The sequence below is a fragment of the Oryctolagus cuniculus genome, chromosome 6 (assembly GCF_051225735.1).
Source record: "Oryctolagus cuniculus isolate XC-2025 breed Fujian yellow rabbit chromosome 6, ASM5122573v1, whole genome shotgun sequence".
NCBI classification, from domain to species: Eukaryota; Metazoa; Chordata; class Mammalia; order Lagomorpha; family Leporidae; genus Oryctolagus; species Oryctolagus cuniculus.
In genome coordinates, this window is record NC_142872.1 from 28,260,583 (window position 1) to 28,280,762 (window position 20,180).

Below are 20,180 nucleotides of genomic sequence, written 5' to 3' on the forward strand. Positions count from 1 at the left end.
TCTGGATAGTCAAAAGCCTGCATCACATCGCACTTCTTCCTCTGCCAAATGCTGCTCCTGTGCCCTTTCTTTCACAGCCATTGTTCCCCCAACATCTTGAACCCCAAGCTCTATTTCAGAGCCTGCCTCTGGAGAACCTAACCTGTGAAACTGGCCAAAACAGAAAAGGAATTGACGGGTGTAATTGAAGAGTCAGTGGGTAAAGTCTTGAGTTTCAAACCAAGGTGGATTCAGAGCCCCAACTAAGGTAACTGACATGATATACAGACTTTCAATGCGAACCCCAGGAAAATCCAAGGCAAAGAGGGATAGGTGGTGACTACAGCTGTGACGTATAACCAGGTCTTAATGCCTTCGTGTTTCCTGGCTCTGCTTTCAGCAGTTGGACAGTTCAGTCTCCGGCTCTACATGTAGCAAGACAGGTCAGCAGCTCCAGACCCTATGGTCTCTCAGGTCTGAGCCCTCCAAGAAAGGAACTAGTTTGCTCCTCCCATGACTCCAAAGGATTCTACTGAATCTCACTGGCTGTCATTCATCTGCTCCAGTCATGTGCCCATTTCTTTTTTGGTTTAGTATTTTTGTAACTGAAATACAATGTACACATTATAAAAATTAGTTTAAAAATTTGCAGCTATAATCTTACCATGATCACGAAGCTAGTTTTCCAGGGTGAGGCTCATCCTTTGCACTCAAGATGTGTTGACCCCTGCAATTTCCCCAATGTGGGAAACTTGACTGCATAATTTGTGGTAGTGGGGTACTGTGTTCACCCTCTCCTCTGTTAAAAAATAAAATGAAATGTGCACTTATTTATTTTTATTTGTGAGACAGAGAGAGAGACATATAGACACAGAGGTCTTCTATCTGCTGGTTCACTCCTCAGATGCCCACAATAGCCAGGGCTGCACCAGGCCAAAGGCAGGAGCCTGGAACTCAATCTGTGTCTCCTGGTGGGTGGTAGGGACCTAATTACCTGAGCAACAACCTGCTGCCTCCCAGGTTATACATCAGCAGGAAGCTGGAATTTGGATCCAGGATTCAAATCAGGCACTCTGATAGAGCACACGTCCAATACAGAATGCAGATGTCTTAAACACCATTTCAACCACTGAGCCAAATAACTGCTCCAGAATCATTTTTTAAAGCAAGTATTTCAGTACATTTTTAAGCATATTTGTAATGTTACATAACTATCAATACTCTGTAATTCTAAAACACTTTAATAATCCCAAAGAGAAACCCTATACCCAGTAGCAGTCACTCCACATTACTCTCTCTTCCAGCACCTGTCAATCATTGATCAGCTGTTGGCCTCCGTGGAATTGCCCATTCTGGGTATTTCACATAAATGCAATTATGTAACATATGGCCTTATGCACCTACCATCTTTCACTCAGCATAATGTTTTCAAGGTTCATCCATCTTGTGATATAAATCAGTACTTAGATCCCTCTTCTGGATGAGTAATATTTCATTGTATTGTTTGCCAGATTTTACGTATCCATTCATCAGATGAGGGATGTTTGGGTTTTTCCCACTTTTTGGCTATTGCAAACAATGCTGCTGTAATGTTCATATACAAGTTGTTGCTTGAACACTGGTTTTCAACTCCCTCATGTACATTCCTAAAAGTGGGATTGTAGAGTCACAGAGTGCTCTATGTATGGAGTGTTTTATTTTTTAAGAGTTATTTATTTATTTGAAAAGCAATGTGGAGGGGAGAGAGATCTTCTATTTGCTGGCTCACTCTCCAAATGGCCACAACAGCAGGGGCTGGGCCAGGTCAAAGCCAGAAGCCTAGAAACTCCAACCAGGTCCTCCATGTGGGTGACAGGGGCCCAAGCACTTGGGCCATGTTCTACTGCCTTCTATTGGCACATTAGCATGGAACTAGACTGGAAGTTGAAGAGCCAAGACTTGAACCAGCTCATATGGTATGCTGACATTGTAGGCATGATTTAACCCACTGCACCACAACAATGACCCCTGACTAACCAATTTAAACTTAAGTCATGTGTTCTACTCCTGGTGCTGGGGGCAGAGTCAGTTTCACCAGAACCATACAGACTAAAGAAAGAATAATGGTGCACTGGAAGGAAATAGGATACAACCATCAGGTGGAAGACGAATGGACTTTCAGCAGCAAATTCACAGATGACCACTGCAAATAACTGCATTTATTTATTGCCGGAGCCAGGCACTGTATTAAGTACATGCAATATAGTATGTAACTCTCACAGCAACTTTATAAGTATTCTATTATCATTCCCATGTTACAGATGAGGAAAGTGAGCCTTGGAAAACTTGAGAAATTTATCCAAGTTTATATAGCTCAGAGGTGGGTATTTGAACTCAGATCTGACTGCAAAGTGTCAGAGAAAAACAGATTTTGAGTTATGTTAAAATATATCTGTTAGAGGCCCTTTTCCTTCATTTGCCCAGTACTTTTTATAGTTACTTGGGAAGAGTCTGTGTAACCAAAAATTCCCTTTCACACCAAGGACAGGGAAGAACAGGTTTTCATAATGAAAAAAACCTGTTGACATTTTTTTTCCTTTAGATTTCCAAGTCATCTTCCCAATTTTGTCAGATACTGCATCATTGGCATTGAGATTTAAAAACTGTATTTTTTCAGAAAGCTTTCATTCTTCTTATAACCACCCTTCTTCTTCTAAGAGGCCTAGAAATTCAGCTAAATTCAGCTTGCCACAAGATCAGGAAACGCAGAAGTCCATGCCGCACTCCTACCCTCCTCCAGACAGGATTTCCAAGTGCCCTGGTCCCTTCATGGGTCCTCAGGGTGAGGATGTGGGGCCAGGGGTCTCTGACCCCCACCCATCCTCTGCTCCTTTCCACCAAAGCCCAGACTGCATGAGAGCAGGGGCAGGGGAAGACGGGAGGTGTGGGGAACACCAGACAGTTGAGGGGATAGAAGGAGTCGAATTTCACCCACCCTCTGCCAATTTCCAAAGGCCAGCTCTTGGAGAATCACAGCAGAGCAACCTCATTATGAGCTGTATACTATATTAAGCTTCTTGCTGAGCTGCAGGCTTACCACACCATACTGGCTCCTTGAGAGACCCCATCCTGCCACCCCCTCCTCTCCATACACGCACATCTCCACCAAAGCAACATATATCCAAAGCCCTCGAAAGATTTACTGCCAGCACTGCAGACAAATAAGTGAATACCCAGCAGTTGATTCCAAAGACAGGATGCTCATTTGCATGAGGAGTTGCATGTTATTTGCATTATATTTGCAAGTCATTTGCATATCAGGTCTGCCCTGTCAAAATGTACATAAATCCTTTATACTTTCACTTTTTTTTTTTTTTTCCCTAAAAAGGACTACACCCCCAGATCCTGCCCAGACTGTCTGGTGAAATCTCTGGTTGAGTATTCCTAGCTTGATCGTGAAGAGCCTCACAGGACACACTGTGAAGACTGCAAACTGCAGGAGATTTCCTAGGATCTCAGAAGCTAGTTTGAGAAACTTCATTCACTCATTTATTCAATAATTTACTGAACATATCTAGTGTACCCGGCACTGTTGTTGTAGATGCTGAAGATGTGTTTGTGAACAGATAAAAATAATGACAGCATTAAACGTTAAATGCTGTCATTTTGGAAGATTCCTTTGGCACCATCCGTGATCAATAAATGCAAGAGCAAAGCAAGACACTCAGATTTACCAGAATTGGTTACAAGGTCACGTGGGTATCACAGACTATTACATTATTACTTACATTATTAATTTAAGATTAATCCTGAAATTAAAACAAATAAAAATAAACAAATAATAAGAAAGTATACTCAAAACACATGAGCGTGTGTCCCCACACACCCACGAACCCCAGGTTTGAGACACTCTGGGGTTTACAGGATTTAAACAGGAAAATATCTTTGAAAGATCACTGTAGAGCAGGAGTGGGGACTGGAAGGGCACTGGATCAGGTGCAGAGAGGTCAGTGAGAGGCCCTGTTGGCCTGGGTGTATTTAGATGTGGAGCTGTCCATACTGCCAGCCTCATAAAAATCCAGGGCCCCATCACAGGTATCCATCGGAAATGGATCTACCGCATACATGGTAGCTGCAGAAATATTTAATGAGGAGCTTTACAGTTGAGGGGAAGGGTGGACTCACGACCCATATTGTTTTACTTGAATGTTCAGTTTTGGACATGTCTATCCAAGTTCTTCATGTAGTCACAAGTCCGTCTCAATTCTTCTGTCTCCCAGCTCTCAAATGACTATGATCTCTTTTCCTGATGCTTTAAACTCTGGAACTCCAAATTCATCATTCCTTTATTTTACAGAGCAATTCAGCTGCTATTCCTGAATCTCAGGTCATGTGAGAAAACAGAGCCATTCAGTTCCAAGACCTACACTGGGGGATGATATAAATAACTGTTTTAGAAAGTCTGTCCTTGGGACAGGCACTTGGCACAGTGGTTAAGACGCTGCCTGGGACACCAGCTTCCCATATTAGAGAGCCTGAGTTTGAGTCCAGGCTCCATTTCTGATCCAGCTGCCTGAAAATGCTCACCCTGCAAGGCAGCAGGTGATGGCTCAAGTACTCGGATCCCACCCACCCATATGGGAGACCCCGATTAGGTTCCTGACTGCAAGCTTGGCCTGGCCTACTCCTAGCTGTTTTGGGCATTTGGCAAATGAACCAGTGAATGAGAGATCTCTGTTTATTTCTGTCTCTGTGTCTCTGCCTTTCAAATCAAAAGTGGAAATGATTTTTTTTTTAAGATATATTTTATTTCAAAGACAGAGTTACAGAGAGAGGTAGAGACCAAGAGAGGTCTTCCATTGGCTGATTCACTCCCCAAATGGCTGTAAAGGCTGGAGGTGAGTAGATCTGAAGCCAAGAGCAGGAGCTTCTTCTACGTCTCCCACATGGGTGCAGGGGCACAAGTACTTGGGCCATCTTCTGCTGCTTTCCCAAGGCACATTAGCAAGGAGATGGATCAGAAAAGGAGAAGCCAGGACTAGAACCAGCACCCACATGGGATGCCGGTGCTGCAAGCCAGGGCCTTAACTCACTGTGCCATAGTGCTGGCCCCAAAAATGTATTTATTTAGAAGTCTGTGCTAATCTGGTATGTAAGCCATCACTTAGAATGCCAGCATCCCATATTAGAGTGCCAGTTCATGTCCCAGCTATTCCACTTTCAATCCAGCTCCCTGCTAATGCACCTTGGAAAACAGAAGAGTACTAAGTACTCTTAGTACTAAGTACTTAGTACTCAAGTACTAAGGCCCCTGCACATGGGAGACCCAGATGAAGTTCCAGGCTCCTGGCTTTGGCCTGCCCTACCCCTGGCTGTTGTGGCCATTTGAGGAGTGAACCAAATGAAGAAAATATCTCTTTCTCTTTGTCTCTCCTCCTCTCTCTGACTCCTGCCTTTCAAAAAAGTAAATCTAAAAAAAAAAAAAAAAAAAAAAAAAAAAAAAAAAAGTCTGTCCTTAAGAAAAAGTTGATAGGTGCCGGTGCTGTGACATAGTGGGTAAAGCCACTGCCTGCATACGGGCACCAGTCTGAGTCCCAGCGGCTCCACTTCTGATCCAGCTCTGCCATGGCCTAGTAGGACAGCAAACATTGGCCCAAGTCTTTGTGAGAGACCCGTAAGAAACTCAAGACTCCTGGCTTCAAATGGGCCCAGCTCCAGCCATTGTGGCCATTTGGGGAGTGAACCAGCACATAGAACATTCTCTTTCTCTCTCTCTCTCTCTCTCTGCCTCTGTAACTCTGCCTTTCAAATAAATAAATCTTTAAAAATGAACAAGAAAAACTTGTTAAGAGCTATTACCATGTATTGAAGAGAAAAGAAGACATGGGAGAAGAAAAACTGGGAAAACAAGGTTAAAGGAAGCCCAGGGCCAAAACAACGTTCACAAGCAGACCACAAAGAGCTCTTGTTACCAATCACAAGGTTAGGATGGACTGCCTGGTTTAGCTGGTCACAGGAACCCAGACTGGGTCTAGTTCAAAACTCAAGGTGACACCAACATATAACAGGAGAAGAGAAACAGAAGGGACCCAAGGAGCAGAAATGAGAGATAGAGCGAACGTAAAGCAAAAACCAAGAGAAGTTTCAAGAAAAAGAGAGCAGACAATGCAGTGCAATACATCTCAGAGAAGTCAAGGAAAACTTGAAAAAAGTCACTGAATCCAGCATTAAGGTCATGTTCCAAGAACAGATTTTATGAGGCTTTGTGGGAGACACCATTGATTATCAACTCAAACGCCGTTTCCTCACTCTTCCTGCGTACTGGAAAGGACTACATCCCATTAGAGGGGCTAACAACTATCTTCCTTCCATTCCTCTATAACCTAGGGATAGACATGTGACCTAGTTCTGAACTATGCAACTTGGGAGAGAGTCTTTTGGAAGTTTCTAGAAAAGATTTTCCTCTCCAATACAAGAAGTCTTCAAGCCTTTTCTTTTCTGTCTTGTGAGCTCATCCTATGCAGGGCTTTGGCAGCCACGATTGGACCATGAGCAGATAAACTCAAGAATGTGTGTTTGGCAAAGAGGAAGGTGAGGAAAAACCTGTATTTTTGAGGACATCATTGGCTGAATTAGTCAAGTCTGAAGCCACCTACCTCTGAATTTCCTTTTATATGAAAAAAAAAGTCCTTACTGCTTAAATCACTGTTAATCACTATTCCATTATTTGCAATGATGATACATGGTGGCCAGAAATACATCTACCAAGGAAGGAACAGAGAACAGGACAATAAAGCTACTAAGTGGTGTACAGTGGCTTCCAAATGATAATCAGTGAACCAGCTGGGGCCAGTGTTGTGGCACAGCCAGTTAAACCACCACCTGTGACACTGGCATCCCATATGAGCACTGGTCCAAGTCCTGGCTGCTCCATTTCCAATCCAGTTCCCTGTCAATGCACCCAGGAAAGCACTGGAAGATAGCCCAAGTGTTTGGACTTCTGAACCTACAGGGGATAGTTGGATAAATGGATTTTCCAGCTGGCCCAGCTCCAGCTGTTTCAGCTATTTGTGGAGTGAACCAGCAGATGGAAGATCTCTGTTTGTCCCTCCCTCTCTATAACTCTACCTCTCAAATGAATAAACAAATCCTTTAAAAAAAAAAAAAAACTCATGTTGGGGTAGGATGGCCTTTTAGCCTAGCAGTTAAGATGTGAATTAAGACATCTATGTCTTAATTGGATTAAGCATTGGATTACCTGGGTTCAAACCTTTTTTTTATGTATTTATTTTACTTGAAAGTCAGAGTTACACAGAGAGAGGAGAGGCAGAGAGATATAGAGGTCTTCTACCCAATGGTTCACTCCCCAGTTGGCCACAACGGCTGGAGCTGTGCCAATCCAGAGACAGGAGCCAGGAGCTTCTTCAGGGTCTCCCACGTGGGTGCAGAGGCCCAAGGACGTGGGCCATCCTCCACTGCTTTCCCAGTCCATCAGCAGAGAGCTGGATCAGAAATGGAGCAGCCAGAACTTGAACCAGTGCTCATATGGGATGCCGGCACTGAAGGCAGTGGCTTTATCCATTACACCACAGCACCAGCCCCAGGGTTCAATTCTTGAATCCAAATCCCAACTCTATCTTCCTACTAATGTATACCCTAGGAGGCAGCAGGTAAGCTCAGGTAAGTGGATCCCCGCCATTTACGTGGGAGATCTGGAATGAATCCCTAACTCCCACCCTTAGCCCAGTCCAGACCATCCCTGGCCACTGCAAGCATTGGGGGAGTGAGTCAGTAGATGGGAGCTTTCTCCCTCTCTCTCTCCTCTGCCTTTCAAATAAATAAATACATTTTAAAAATTACATGGGGAGATTTATAAACATAGAAGGATATGTCAAAAACTTCTTGGAAAACCCATGTTATGAAGAAACCATACACGGTTGGGCATTCGGTACAGCAGCCTATGTCTCTGCTTGAGATGCCCACATCCCATATTAGGCGGCCTGGTTCGAGTCCCACTCTGCTGCTGCTTTTTTGCTGCTTTTTCCCCCCTAAAGATTTATTTATTTATTTTGAAAGTCAGAGTTACAGAGAGAGAGGGAGAGACAGAGAGATCTTCCATCCACTGGTTCACTCCTCAGATGGCCTAAATGTCCGCAGCTGGGCCAGGCCAAAACCAGGAGCCAGGAGCTTCTTCCGGGTCTCCCACATGGGTGCAGGGGCCCAAGCACCTGTGGCATTTTCTGCTGCTTTCCCAGGCCATTAGCAGAGAGCTGGATCGGAGGTGGAGCAGCTGGGACACAAACTGGTGCCCATATGGGATGCTAGCGTCGCAGGCGGCAGCTTTACAAGCTACACCGCAACACCAGTCCCGTGACTCGGCTTCTTATCCACCATCCTGCTAATGCACATTCTGTGAGGCTTGACTGTTTTGGGGTCCCTGACACCCACATGTCAGACAGGGATTGAGTTTCAGGCTCCTGGCTTTGGCCCAGCCCTAGCTATTTTGTGCATTTGGGAAATGAACCAGCAATTGTAATCTCTCTGTCTCTATGCCTTTCAAACAAAATTACAATAAGTAAAATTTTTAAAACTGTGCACTGATTTAAAACATTTTAGCATCAAAATAAACTTACACTTTAATTACATTTTCCATCAGCTTTTTCAAGTACCTTTATACTGCTTTCTGGCCTTTATTACACTGTTTTGGAAAACAGTTGACATTTTCTGATAAGGCTAAATATACACCAATTCTATGACTCCTATATATTTTACTCAAGAAAATCATATGTCCACAAAGAGACGTGTATGAGAATGCCCACAGCAATATTATTCACAACACTTAAAATTGAAAACAGCCCCAAATATCTGTAACAGGAGAATGAAAGAGATAAGGATTATCAAGGGGCATCAAGGGCCTGATGAGGACGGGAAATCAGACACTGGAGCCAGTGAACACGATTCTGGGTTTTTTTTCTAGCACCTGGAAGGCAGGAGCAGAGAAAATGAATTTTATTCATGCTGAGTCTAGGAATTAGCATAGGAGGGCAGACATGAGAGGAGGAAAGGAACTTGAGGTAGTGGTGAGAATGGAGGCAAAAGACTGCTGCTAAGAGCCCTTTTTTAAAAGATTCATTCATTTATTTGTTTGAAAGGCAGAGACACAGAGAGAAGGAGAGACAAACAGAGATCTTCCATCCACTAGTTCATTCCCCAAGTGGAAACAATGGCCAGGGCTGGGCCAGGCCAAAGCCAGGAGCCAGAATTTTCTTCCAAGTCTCTCATATAGGTGCAGGGGCCCAAGCACTTGGGCTATCCTCTGCTGCTTTCCCAGGCACATTAGCAGGAAGCTGGATCAGAGGTGGGGCATCCAGGAATCAAACCTGAACCAGCACCGGTATGGGATGCCGACACTGCAGGCAGAGGCTTAACCTTCTATACCACAGCACCGCTCCCCTAAGAGCACTTTGGAATGCACTAGACACAAAGTAAACCTGAGATCAGGGTTGGTTTTTCACCAACAGCAGAGCTTCCCCTCTGTTCCCATTAGCTCCACCCCATGCTTCCAGGTCTCATGCCTCCTCCTTGGATGCAAGGTGGAAAAATCAGCCAAAGCCCTTTGCAACATGGATTTAGGATTAAACAGGGAAGGTAAAAAGAGTTGCAGTGAATACCAAAAGGAGGCTCAGCAGCAGAGCTGACAGGGCAGAGGTGCCCCATGGATGTGCTTCCAGTCGGGAGGTGACTAAAAAGGACAGGGGTAAATCTTGAGTCTGTGTGGCCACCAAGGAGGATGCCTCTGCTCTTACTGAGTGACTAAGAAGATGTCATCTGAAAAATATGGTAAATGGGTGGTCTAAACAATTAAGTAGTGGGGGTGAGAGTTTGCCACAGCAGTTAAGCCATCACTTGGGATACACACATTCTGTATCAGAGTACATGATTTCATATCCTGGCTCATCTTCTGATTCTAGCTTTGTTACTGTGTACCCTAGCAGGTGAGGGCTTCAGCAGTTGGGACCCTGTGGGACATTTGGAATAGTACCAAGCTCCTGGCTTCAGCCTGACCCAGATGTGGCTTTTCAGGCACTTAGGAAGTCAACCTATAGATGGAAAATTCATCTCTCTACATCTATTTATATATCTCCACCTTTCAAATAAATCATAATTTTTAAAAATTAATTGTACTGGGACCAATGTTATGCTGTAGTGGATAAAGCCAATACCTGCAACATCGATGTCCAACATGGGTGCAGATTTGTGTCCCGATTGCCCCACTTCTAATCCAGCTCCCTGCTAATGGCCTGGGAAAAGCAGTAGAAGATGGCCCAAATATTTGGGCCCCTGCCACCGACATTAGGAGACCCAGATGAAGCTCCTGGCTCCTCACTTCAGCCTGGACCAGCCCTGGCAATGGTAGCCATTTAGGAAATGAACCAGTAAATGGAAGATCTCTCTTTCTCTCTCTCTCTCTCTCTCTCTCTCTCTCTCTCTCTCTCTGTTTTTCTCCCTCTCTTTGTAACTCTGCCTTCCAAAATAAATGAATGTTTTAAAAAATCAATTGGTTGGCTCCAGATAAGACATAGAACAGAAAGTCTATCCAATAAGGTGCTGTGCTAACTTTGCAAGCAGCTGGTGTTAATCCTCTTCTCTTCACTATCCTTTGTCCCTCTGTCAAGGCTGCAGACATCTGGACCAAGACCTTCCTCTCAGTCCCTGTAGGCTCAAGGAAAAGCAAACAAACCAACACTTACCAAATATCTGCTTGTGTCCAGCATATGCTGAAGGCTTTCATGTTAATCTTCCAACAATGCTGCCAACCTAAGATTATGTGCATTCTTGCATGCAAGAAAAGTAGAATGTGGGGGAGGAGAATGTTGCATAACCAGTGAGGGGCCAGGCCAAGACCCCAGAACAGGTCAGTCCTCAACTTTTTCTACCAGACTGAGCTGAGCAGTGCCTTCTGTGTGTACATCAAAAATTAATTGACCCCCTGGTTAGTGTAAATACTGAGGTACAGAGCACTGATGTGTAGGAATAGGATCCATTTCCCTAACTCCCAGGGCATCAGCAACAGGCAGAGTAACAACTAAGACTGTAATCCACCAAGAATAATAACAATGGCCACCACTTGTGGAGATCTTACTAAGTGCCAGACATTGTTTGAAGTGCTAGTGTTGGGGCCAGTGCTGTGGCGCAGCAGGTTAACTCCCTGGCCTAAAGCAACAGCATCCAATATAGGCAAAGGTTCAAGGCCCGGCTGCTCCAATTCTTTTTTTTTTTTTTTTTTTTTTTTTTTTTTTTTTTTTTTTGACAGGCAGAGTGGACAGTGAGAGAGAGAGACAGAGAGAAGGGTCTTCCTTTGCCGTTGGTTCACCCTCCAATGGCCGCCGCGGCCGGCGCGCTGCGGCCGGCGCACCGCGCTGATCCGATGGCAGGAGCCAGGAGCCAGGTGCTTTTCCTGGTCTCCCATGGGGTGCAGGGCCCAAGCACCTGGGCCATCCTCCACTGCACTCCCTGGCCACAGCAGAGGGCTGGCCTGGAAGAGGGGCAACCGGGACAGAATCCGGCGCCCCAACTGGGACTAGAACCCTGTGTGCCGGCGCCGCTAGGCGGAGGATTAGCCTAGTGAGCCGAGGCGCCGGCCCCGGCTGCTCCACTTCTGATCTAGCTCTCTGCTATGGCCTGGGAAAGCAGTTGAAGATGGCCCAAGTTCTTGGGCCCCTGCACCCACGTGGAAGACCTGGATGAAGCTCCTGACTCCTGGCTTTGGATTAGCGCAGCTCTGGCTGTTGCAGCCAATTGGGGAGTGAACCATTGGATGGAAGACCTTTCTCTCTCTGCTTCTCCTCTCTCTGTATAACTCTGACTTTCAAATAAATAAATAAATCTTTAAAAAAAATAGGGGCCAGTATTTGGTGCAGAAGATTAAGCTGCCATTTGTAATACCCGCATAACATATGGGAGTGCTGGTTTGAGTCCTGGCTGCTCCTCTTCCAATCCAGCTCCCTCATCATGTGCCTAGGAAGAGTAGCAGCAGCCGACCCAAGTACCTGGTTCTCTGCCACCCGTGTGGGAGATGCAAATGTAGTTCCTAGCTCCTGGCTTTGGCCTGGAGCAGGCTTGTCCATTGTGGCCATTTGGGGAGTAAACCAGAAGATAGAAGATTTTTCTTGCTGTTTCTCCCTCTCTTTCTGTAACACTGCCTTTCAAGTAAATAAATAAAATACTTAAAAATGTTTACGTAATTAAATTGATATATTATCTAATGCTTATTCTTACAATATCCCCAGAAGGCAACTAACAATTATTTTTTCAGACACCCAAAGAACATTAAAAAAAACTGATCACATACTAGGCCAGAGAGCACATCTCATCAGATATCAAAAAATCAATAGACCACTTTCTCTAATCAAAATAGAACTCGACAACAGGAAGATAACAAGAGCCCCATGTGTTTGCAAACACTTCTGGACTGTTTCCAGAATGAAGATATTTAGAAATGAAAGATAGCTATAGAAGGCAGATAAAATGGTTCTTAAAAAGAAATGCATGGATTTAAATGCTTGTATAAGAAAAATAAAAAGGGTGAGACAATTGGCTGGGTGGATAAGGCACCATTGGAGACACCTGCATCCTTTACCAGAGTGCCTGGATTTGAGTCCCAGCTCCACTCCCAAGTCCAACTTCCTGCTAATGCACACCCTGGGAGGAGGCAGTGACAGTTTAAGTACTTGGGTCCCTATCACCCAAGTGGGAGACCCAGATGGAGTTCCCAGTTCCTGGCTCTGGCCTTGCCCAGCCACAGCAGTTGTGGACACTGGGGAGTGACACAGATGGGAACACCTGCTTGCCCAGGCTCGCTCTCGCTCGCTCTCTCTCTCTCTCTGCCTATCAAACGAATACATGCATACACAAATAAAAAAATTTAAAAGAAAAACACGGGGCCAACATGTGGCTTAGTAGATAAAGCCACTACCTGTGATGCCAGCATCCCATATGGGTACCAGTTCATGTCCTAGCTTCTCCACTTTCAATCCAGCTCCCTGCTACGTGTCTTGAAAAAGCATCAGAGTATGGCCCAAGTGTCTGGGTCCCTGTTACCCACATGGGAGACCCAGATGAAGCTCCTGACATCTGGCTTCAGCTAGCCCAACCCTTGCCATAGTGGCCATCTGGGGCGTCAACTAGCAGATGGAAGATCTCTCTGTGTTTCTCCCTATCTCTCTGGAACTGACTTTCAAATAAATAAATCTTTAAAAAACAGGGGTGGGGGGCTGGCGATGTAGCATAGTGGACTAAGCCTTTGCTTGTGGCATTGGCAACCCACATGGGTACCAGTTCTAGTCCCAGCTGTTCCAGTTCAGATCCATCTCTCTACTATGGTCTGGAAAAGCAGCAGAAGATGGTCCAAGAGCTTTGGCTCCTGCACTCGCATGGGAGACCCAGAAGAAGCTCCTGGCACTTGGCTTTAGATCCGCCGGGCTCCAAAGTTGCAGCCATTTTGGGAGTGAACCAGCAGATAAAAAACCTTTCTCTCTGACTCTTCCTCTCTCTGTTTGTAACTCTATCTCTCAAATTAAAAAGTAAATAAATCTTTAAAAAAATTGAAAAAAGGATCCAATTCAAGAAGTCAAAGATGAGCAAACTAAATCAAAAGAAAGTAGAAGGAAGAAAGCACAAGACAAAGGCGAAAATGAGTAAGTACTAATGAACTGGAAAAGAAAGATAGCACAAAAGATCAATAAAAGTTTTTGACAAGCTCAATGAAGATAAAGACAAGGACTTTTCAACAAGATGGTGCCAAAGGCAGAGGCAGAAACTTCCACCCATCTGAAAACCGAAGCTAAATCAAAGGGTTTGAAGGCCAAGAAGGTAGTGCCAAAATACAGGCGCATAAAAAAATCCACACGTCACCCACCTCCCAGGAGCCCTAGACGCTGCTGCTCTGGAGGCAGCCCAAGTATCCTTGGAAGGGCGCCCCCAGGGGAAACAAGCTTGACCTCCATGCCATCATCAGCTTCCTGCTGACCAATGAGTCTGCACAAAGAAGGCAGAAGACAACAACACACTGTGTTCAAGGTCAGCAAGCACCAGCTCAAACAGGCAGTGAAGAAACTCTGTGACTTAGGCCGGCTCAATAGGCCTGCGGCGCCGGTACCCCAGGTTCTAGTCCTGGTTGGGGCGCTGGATTCTGTCCCAGTTGCTCCTCTTCCAGTCCAGCTCTCTGCTATGGCCCGGGAGTGCAGTGGAGGATGGCCCAAGTGCTTGGGCCCTGCACCCGCATGGGAGACCGGGAGAGGCACCTGGCCCCTGGTTTTGGATCAGCGAGGTGCACTGGCCACCCCTGCCACTGTGGGGTGAACCAACGGAAAAAGGAAGACCTTTCTCTCTCTCTCTCTCTCTCACTGTCCACTCTGCCTGTCAAAAAAATAAATAAATAAATAAAAAGAAACTCTGTGACTCGGAAGTGGCCAAGGTCAACACCCTGATCAGGCCTGACTGAGAGAAGAAAGCATAAGTTTGACTGTCCTGATTATGATGCTTTGGATGTTGCCAACAAATTTGGGATCCTTTGAACTGAGTCCAGCTGGCTAATTCTAAATATATGTTTTACACTGTAAAAAAAGAGAGAGAAAAAGGTAAGGCATAAGTAAATAGCATCAAAAATTTTAAAAGGGGACACAGACATATTGCAGATGAGGTAGAAATTTTTAAGTCATAAGAGAATACTACAAAAAACTTTTAGGGCAAAAAAATGGAAATTTTGATTAAATGAATAAATATCCTTAAAATGGAAAAAAAATCTCATAATGAAGACATCATTATTATTCCTTCTTCAAAGATTGAAAAAAAATTAAAAAGTAAAGAATTAACTTGTGGAGCCAGTGCTGTGGCATTATGTGGCATCGGCACTCCATATGGGCGCGATTCAAGTCCTGGATGCTCCACTTCCGATCTAGTTCCCTGCTAATATGCCTGGGAAAGCAGCCAAAGATAGCCCAAGTACTTGGGCCCTTGCACCCATGTGGGAGACCCAGAAGAATTAACTTGTTTAGGGGCAGACATTTGGCTCAGTGGTTATGACACTTGCATCCCATTTTAGAATGCCTAGGTTTGAATTTCACTCAGCTTCCTATCCTGATTCCTGCTAATGCACACCCTGGAAGGCAGCAAGTGACAGTTTAAGCACCTGGGTCCCTGTCATCTATGTGGGAGACCTGGATGCAGTCCCTGACTCCTGGCTTCAGCCTGGCCAAGGCCTGGTTATATGCAGGCATCTGGGGAATAAACCAACAGATGCAAGACCTTGTTGTGTCTGTTTGTGTGTCTCCCCCTGTCCCTCTGTGCTTCAAACAAAGAAAAATAAATTAATCTTAAGAAGAACTAACTCCGGGGGCCGGTGCCATGTCTCACGTGATGAATCCTCCACATGTGGTGCCAGCATCCCATATGGGCACCGGGTTCTAGTCCCGGTTGCCCCTCTTCCAGTCCAGCTCTCTGCTGTGGCCCAGGAGTGCAGTGAAGGATGGCCCAGGTGCTTGGGTCCTGCACCTGCATGGGAGACCAGGAGGAAGCACCTGGCTCCGGGCTTTGGATTGGTGTAGTGCCAGTCATAGCAGCCATTTGGGGGGTGAACCAATGGAAGGAAGATCTTTCTCTCTGTCTTTCTCACTAACTCTGTCAACTTAAAAAAAATAATAAAAAAATAAAAATAAAGAACTAACTCAGGGCTGGCACTGCAGTGTGGCAGGTAAAGCTGCTGCCTACGATACCAGCATCCCATATGGGCGCCAGTTTGAGTCCCGGCTGCTCCATTTCTGATCCAGCTCTCTGCTGTGGCCTGGAAAAGCAGTAGAAGATGGCCCAAGTCCTTGGGCTCCTGCACCCATGTGGGAGACCTGGAAGAGGCTCCTGGCTCCTGGCTTCGGATCGGCACAGCTCTGGCTGTTGCGGCCATCTAGGGAGTGAACCAGCGGATGGAAGACCCCTCTCTCTCTCTCTGTCTCTCCTTCTCTCTCTCTCTCTCTCTCTCTCTCTCTCTGTGTGTGTGTGTGTAACTCTGACTTTCAAGTAAATAAATCTTAAAAAAAAAAAAAAGACATGTTCTCTAGTTTAAAAAAAAAAACTCATTCAGTTTCCCATTGCTACAAAGATAGTCCAGATTTTTTTAAAGATGTATTTATTTAAAAGAGTTACACAGAGAGAAGGAGATGCAGAGAGAGAGAGAGAGAGAGAGAGAGAGAGAGAGAGAGAGGTGTCTTCCATCTGCTGGTTCACTCCCCAATTGGCCGCAACTGCCAGAGTTGTGCCAATCCAAAACCAGGAGCCAGGAGCTTCTTCTGGGTCTCCCACACGGGTGCAGGGGCCCAAGGACTTGGGCCATCTTCTACTGCTTTCCCAGGCCATAGCAGAGAGCTGGATCGCAAGTGGAACAGCCGGGACTGGAACCAGTGCCCACAGGGATGCCAGCACTGCAGACAGCAGCCCTACCTGCTACACCACAGCACCAGCCCCAACAGTCTAGATTTAAAGGCTGGGGCAGTGGGCCTCTCATCCCTGCTTCCTCCCTCCTCGTTTTCCATTCATTCACTGGGGACCCACTAGGCAGCAGCCATTTGCTAAGGATTACCAGAATGAAAGGCAAAGCTCTGGCCCACAGGAAGCTCCCAATCTGGGAGATGAGTCTAGGGTCAGGACTAGAGTCAGTCGAGTGAGACACTCAGGGTACATTTAAGGATGTCTGTGTCTTGCACAACTTGCCTCGAACTGTGCACCACACTAGTAAGCATTACCCTAACAGCAAAGTGAAGCAAGGGAGACATCCGAGCTACCGTAGAGTGAAAGGCATTCCAGGCAGGGGACTAGTACTAGCAAAGGACAAAGCAGAGGAGCCGCAGGGTCCCGAGTGGGACAACAAGCAGTTTGGTATTTCTGAGGCACACGAATCAGTGCAAGGTAGAGAATGGCAGAGACGAGGTCAGAGAGGGGCCCAGGTGCCAGTCACCACAGGCGTTACCAGGCATGCTAAGGAGCTCTGCCTCTCCCCTGAGGGCTTAAGCAGGAGACTGACAAAGGCATAGTTGTATTTTATAATGATCCTTCTGGTGGGAACGTGGGGACAAGGCTGAAGACAGACAGAAGGTAGGAGGATGTGGCCATTACCTAGGCGAGAGAAGAGGAAAATCTGCACTAGGTCAATAGCAGTTGAAATGAAGAACAGGGAGTAGTTTTGAGAATTATTTGGGAATGTAAAATTGGCAGGACTTTGTGGATGATTGCATGTGGGAGGCGAAAGTGTGGAAGGAATCAAGAATGAGGGCCCTCATCACCCAGTCTCTCTCATGAATAACTAGAATGCAGAGTAGTGGCACCAACTTCCATCCATCTGCTTCTCCATTCATTCATACAACCAATAATCTATCCATCTGTTTGATCACCCATTTATTCATTAGTCCATTCATCCATCCACGTATCTATATACATCTATCTATACAACTATTCAGATTCTTACGAATATCATGACACCATGAAGAATGCATGTATGAAAAGGGCACAATACTTGGCCTTTTTCACTTTTTCATTCATTCATTAAACTTTTGCTGATATCTTCCTACGTGCCGAGTATGATCCTAGGTAATAGAGATGCTGATATAGCAGTGAAACAATCAGAAAAGTTCCTGATTTTAGGACCTAATGTTCTAGTAGGAAGTACAGAGAGAATGCAAAGACATAATATAATTTCAGGTAGTGCAATTTCATTGCAATAAAAGGAACCAGAGATCATTGGAGAAATGGCTGATTCGAAGGTTGGGGCAGGAGATATATAATATGAGCCTGGAGAATTTTGTAGTGCTGGAAAGAAAGAAAGGCTCAAACAAAAACCCACACTGGGGTACATCACAGAGACACAGGAGCCAACTGAAAGAACTCCCAGTGAACAAAACGGGAACAATTTGAGCGATGAAACAAAATGTTATTGGATTAAAACCCAAAGTACAAGACAAACATCCCTCAGTCCATACTGATGTAAAATAATTGACTGAACAAGCAAATAAACAGGACAGAAAACACAAATTGTCCTTGTAGAACACCCTAAGGGTGGCCTTCATACAGTGACTTTCTTTCAAAGAGTATGGGGGAGAGAGAGGAACCACTTCACAGCGGAGACACATGGCGATCTTAAACACAGGCAGGAGATGGTTACTGCAGCAGCGCTGAGTCATGCTAACTGATGATGACAAGGCTGTTTATTTTGCGGTCTTCCTCCCCCAAACACATGAATCTAGTCTAATGATGAGAAAAGCTTAGACAATCCCAGTTAGGGAACATTCTACAAAACATGTGATCTACACTCCTTAAAAGTGTTGATTAAGGTCATAAAAACGAAGAAAGCTTCAGTGACAGTGTTGTGGCACAGTGGGTTAAGCCCTCACAACTCCAGCATCCCGTATGAGCACCAGTTAAAATCCCAGATGCTCCATGTCTAATCCAGCTCCCTACTAATGCATCCAGGAAAGCAATAGAAGATGGCCCAGGTGCTCAGGCCCCTGTATCCACATGGGAGACCCAGATGGAGTTCCTGGCTCCTGGCTTGGGTCTGGTCAGTGATTGTAGCCATCTGGGGAGTGAATCAATGAATGCAAGATTTCTCTCTCTCTTTCTCTCCCTCTATCTCTGACACCTGTGTTTCAAATCTTTTTTAAAAAAGTCAATAAAAATAAAGAAAGCCTGAGAGACCGTCATAGGCAAGAGGAGCCTGTGGAGATAACCATAATTAGAGGCAATGTTGCTCAGGAACAGCAAAAGGACATCATGGAGCAGGTCTTTGGACCGCCAGCTAAGATGCCTGCGTCCCACATCAGAGCGCTTGGGTCTGATTCCCAGCTCCAGCTCCTGATTCTAGGTTCCTGCTAATGTAGACTCTAGGAGGCAGCAGGGATGGCTCAAGTAGTTTGGCCATATGGGAGACCTGGAATGAATTCCCAACTCCTGACTCCAGCCTAGTCCAGTCCCAGCTGTTGCAGGCATTTGGGGAATGAACTAGCAGATGAGAGCTCTCTCTCCCTCTCTCTCTGTCTCTCTGCCTCTCAATGGATAAAAAAAAAAGCTTAAAAAACAGTGAGAGAAAAAGAAAAGGGAACTTAGGCAAAAACTAAGAAAACCCCAAATTTTAAAAAATCTGAATGAAGCATGAGCTTTAATAACATTGTGTCAAACACTGGCTAGGTATTTGTGGCAAATGTACCTTCCTGGTATAAGGTTGGTGTTGATAACAGATGGAGAAATGGGGAACCAAGGTGTGCAGCACATGGGATTTCTGTACCATGTTTGCAGCTTTTCTGTAAACCTAAAACTATCCTAAAACAGGAAGGTGATTCTTCAAAAGGAGCTTTGAAGAAACAAAGCAGAGGACAGGACAGTTAGTGATCGAATGGTCCCTATTTTGGATATGGAGGCCTCGGAAGACCTCTCAAAAGTAACACAAGGACAGAGCCTGGATGAGGTGAGGGGTGAGCCACGCAGATGAAGGCAAAGAGCTGGCCAGACGCAAAGACCCAGAGACTAGCACCTGTTTTGTGTGATCAAGGTCTGTGAGCCTGGAGTGAAGTGAGTGGCAAAGCCACTGGGAGAAACAGACAGGGGCCAGGTCATGGGAGGTTTATTTTACTTCTGAATTCTGAAAAAATACATCTGATATATAATTTACCGTCTTAACGGGTTTTAAGTTAGTTTTTGAGTATAGTTCAGTAGCATTAAGTACATTCAAGTTAATGTGCAATCAATTTCCAACAATCTTTATTTTACAAAACTAAAACTGGAGGCTGGCACTGTGGCGTAGTAGGTGAAGCCACCATTTGCAGTGCTGTCATTCCAAATGGGCATTGGCTGGAGTCCCAGCTGCTCTGCTTCTGATCCAGTTCCCTGCTAATGCACCTGGAAATGCAGCAGAAGATGGCCCAAGTGCTTCAGCCCCTGCCACCCACATAGGAGAGCTGGAAGAAGTTCCTTGCTCCTTGCTCCAGGCTTTGTCCTGGTCCTGCCACAGCCACTGCAGCCATTTAGGGAGTGAACACACACATAGAAGATCTCTCCGTGTCTCTCCTTCTCTCTGTCTCTGTAACCATGACTTTTAAATAAATAAATAAATCTTTGCAAAATTAAAAAAAAAAACCCTGAAGCTCTACAGCCATCATGCAGTACCTTTAAGCCATAGTGAGTAG

At 45.3% G+C, this 20,180-nt stretch overlaps 1 non-coding gene across 1 annotated transcript; it reads left to right on the plus strand.

Annotated features, from left to right (window-relative positions):
* The first annotated feature begins 621 nt into the window (after positions 1-621).
* LOC127490886 (U1 spliceosomal RNA) lies at positions 622-781 on the plus strand. Its single transcript, XR_007919275.3, has one exon. It is a non-coding gene; the product is annotated as a U1 spliceosomal RNA (small nuclear RNA).
* Positions 782-20,180: the final 19,399 nt, after the last annotated feature.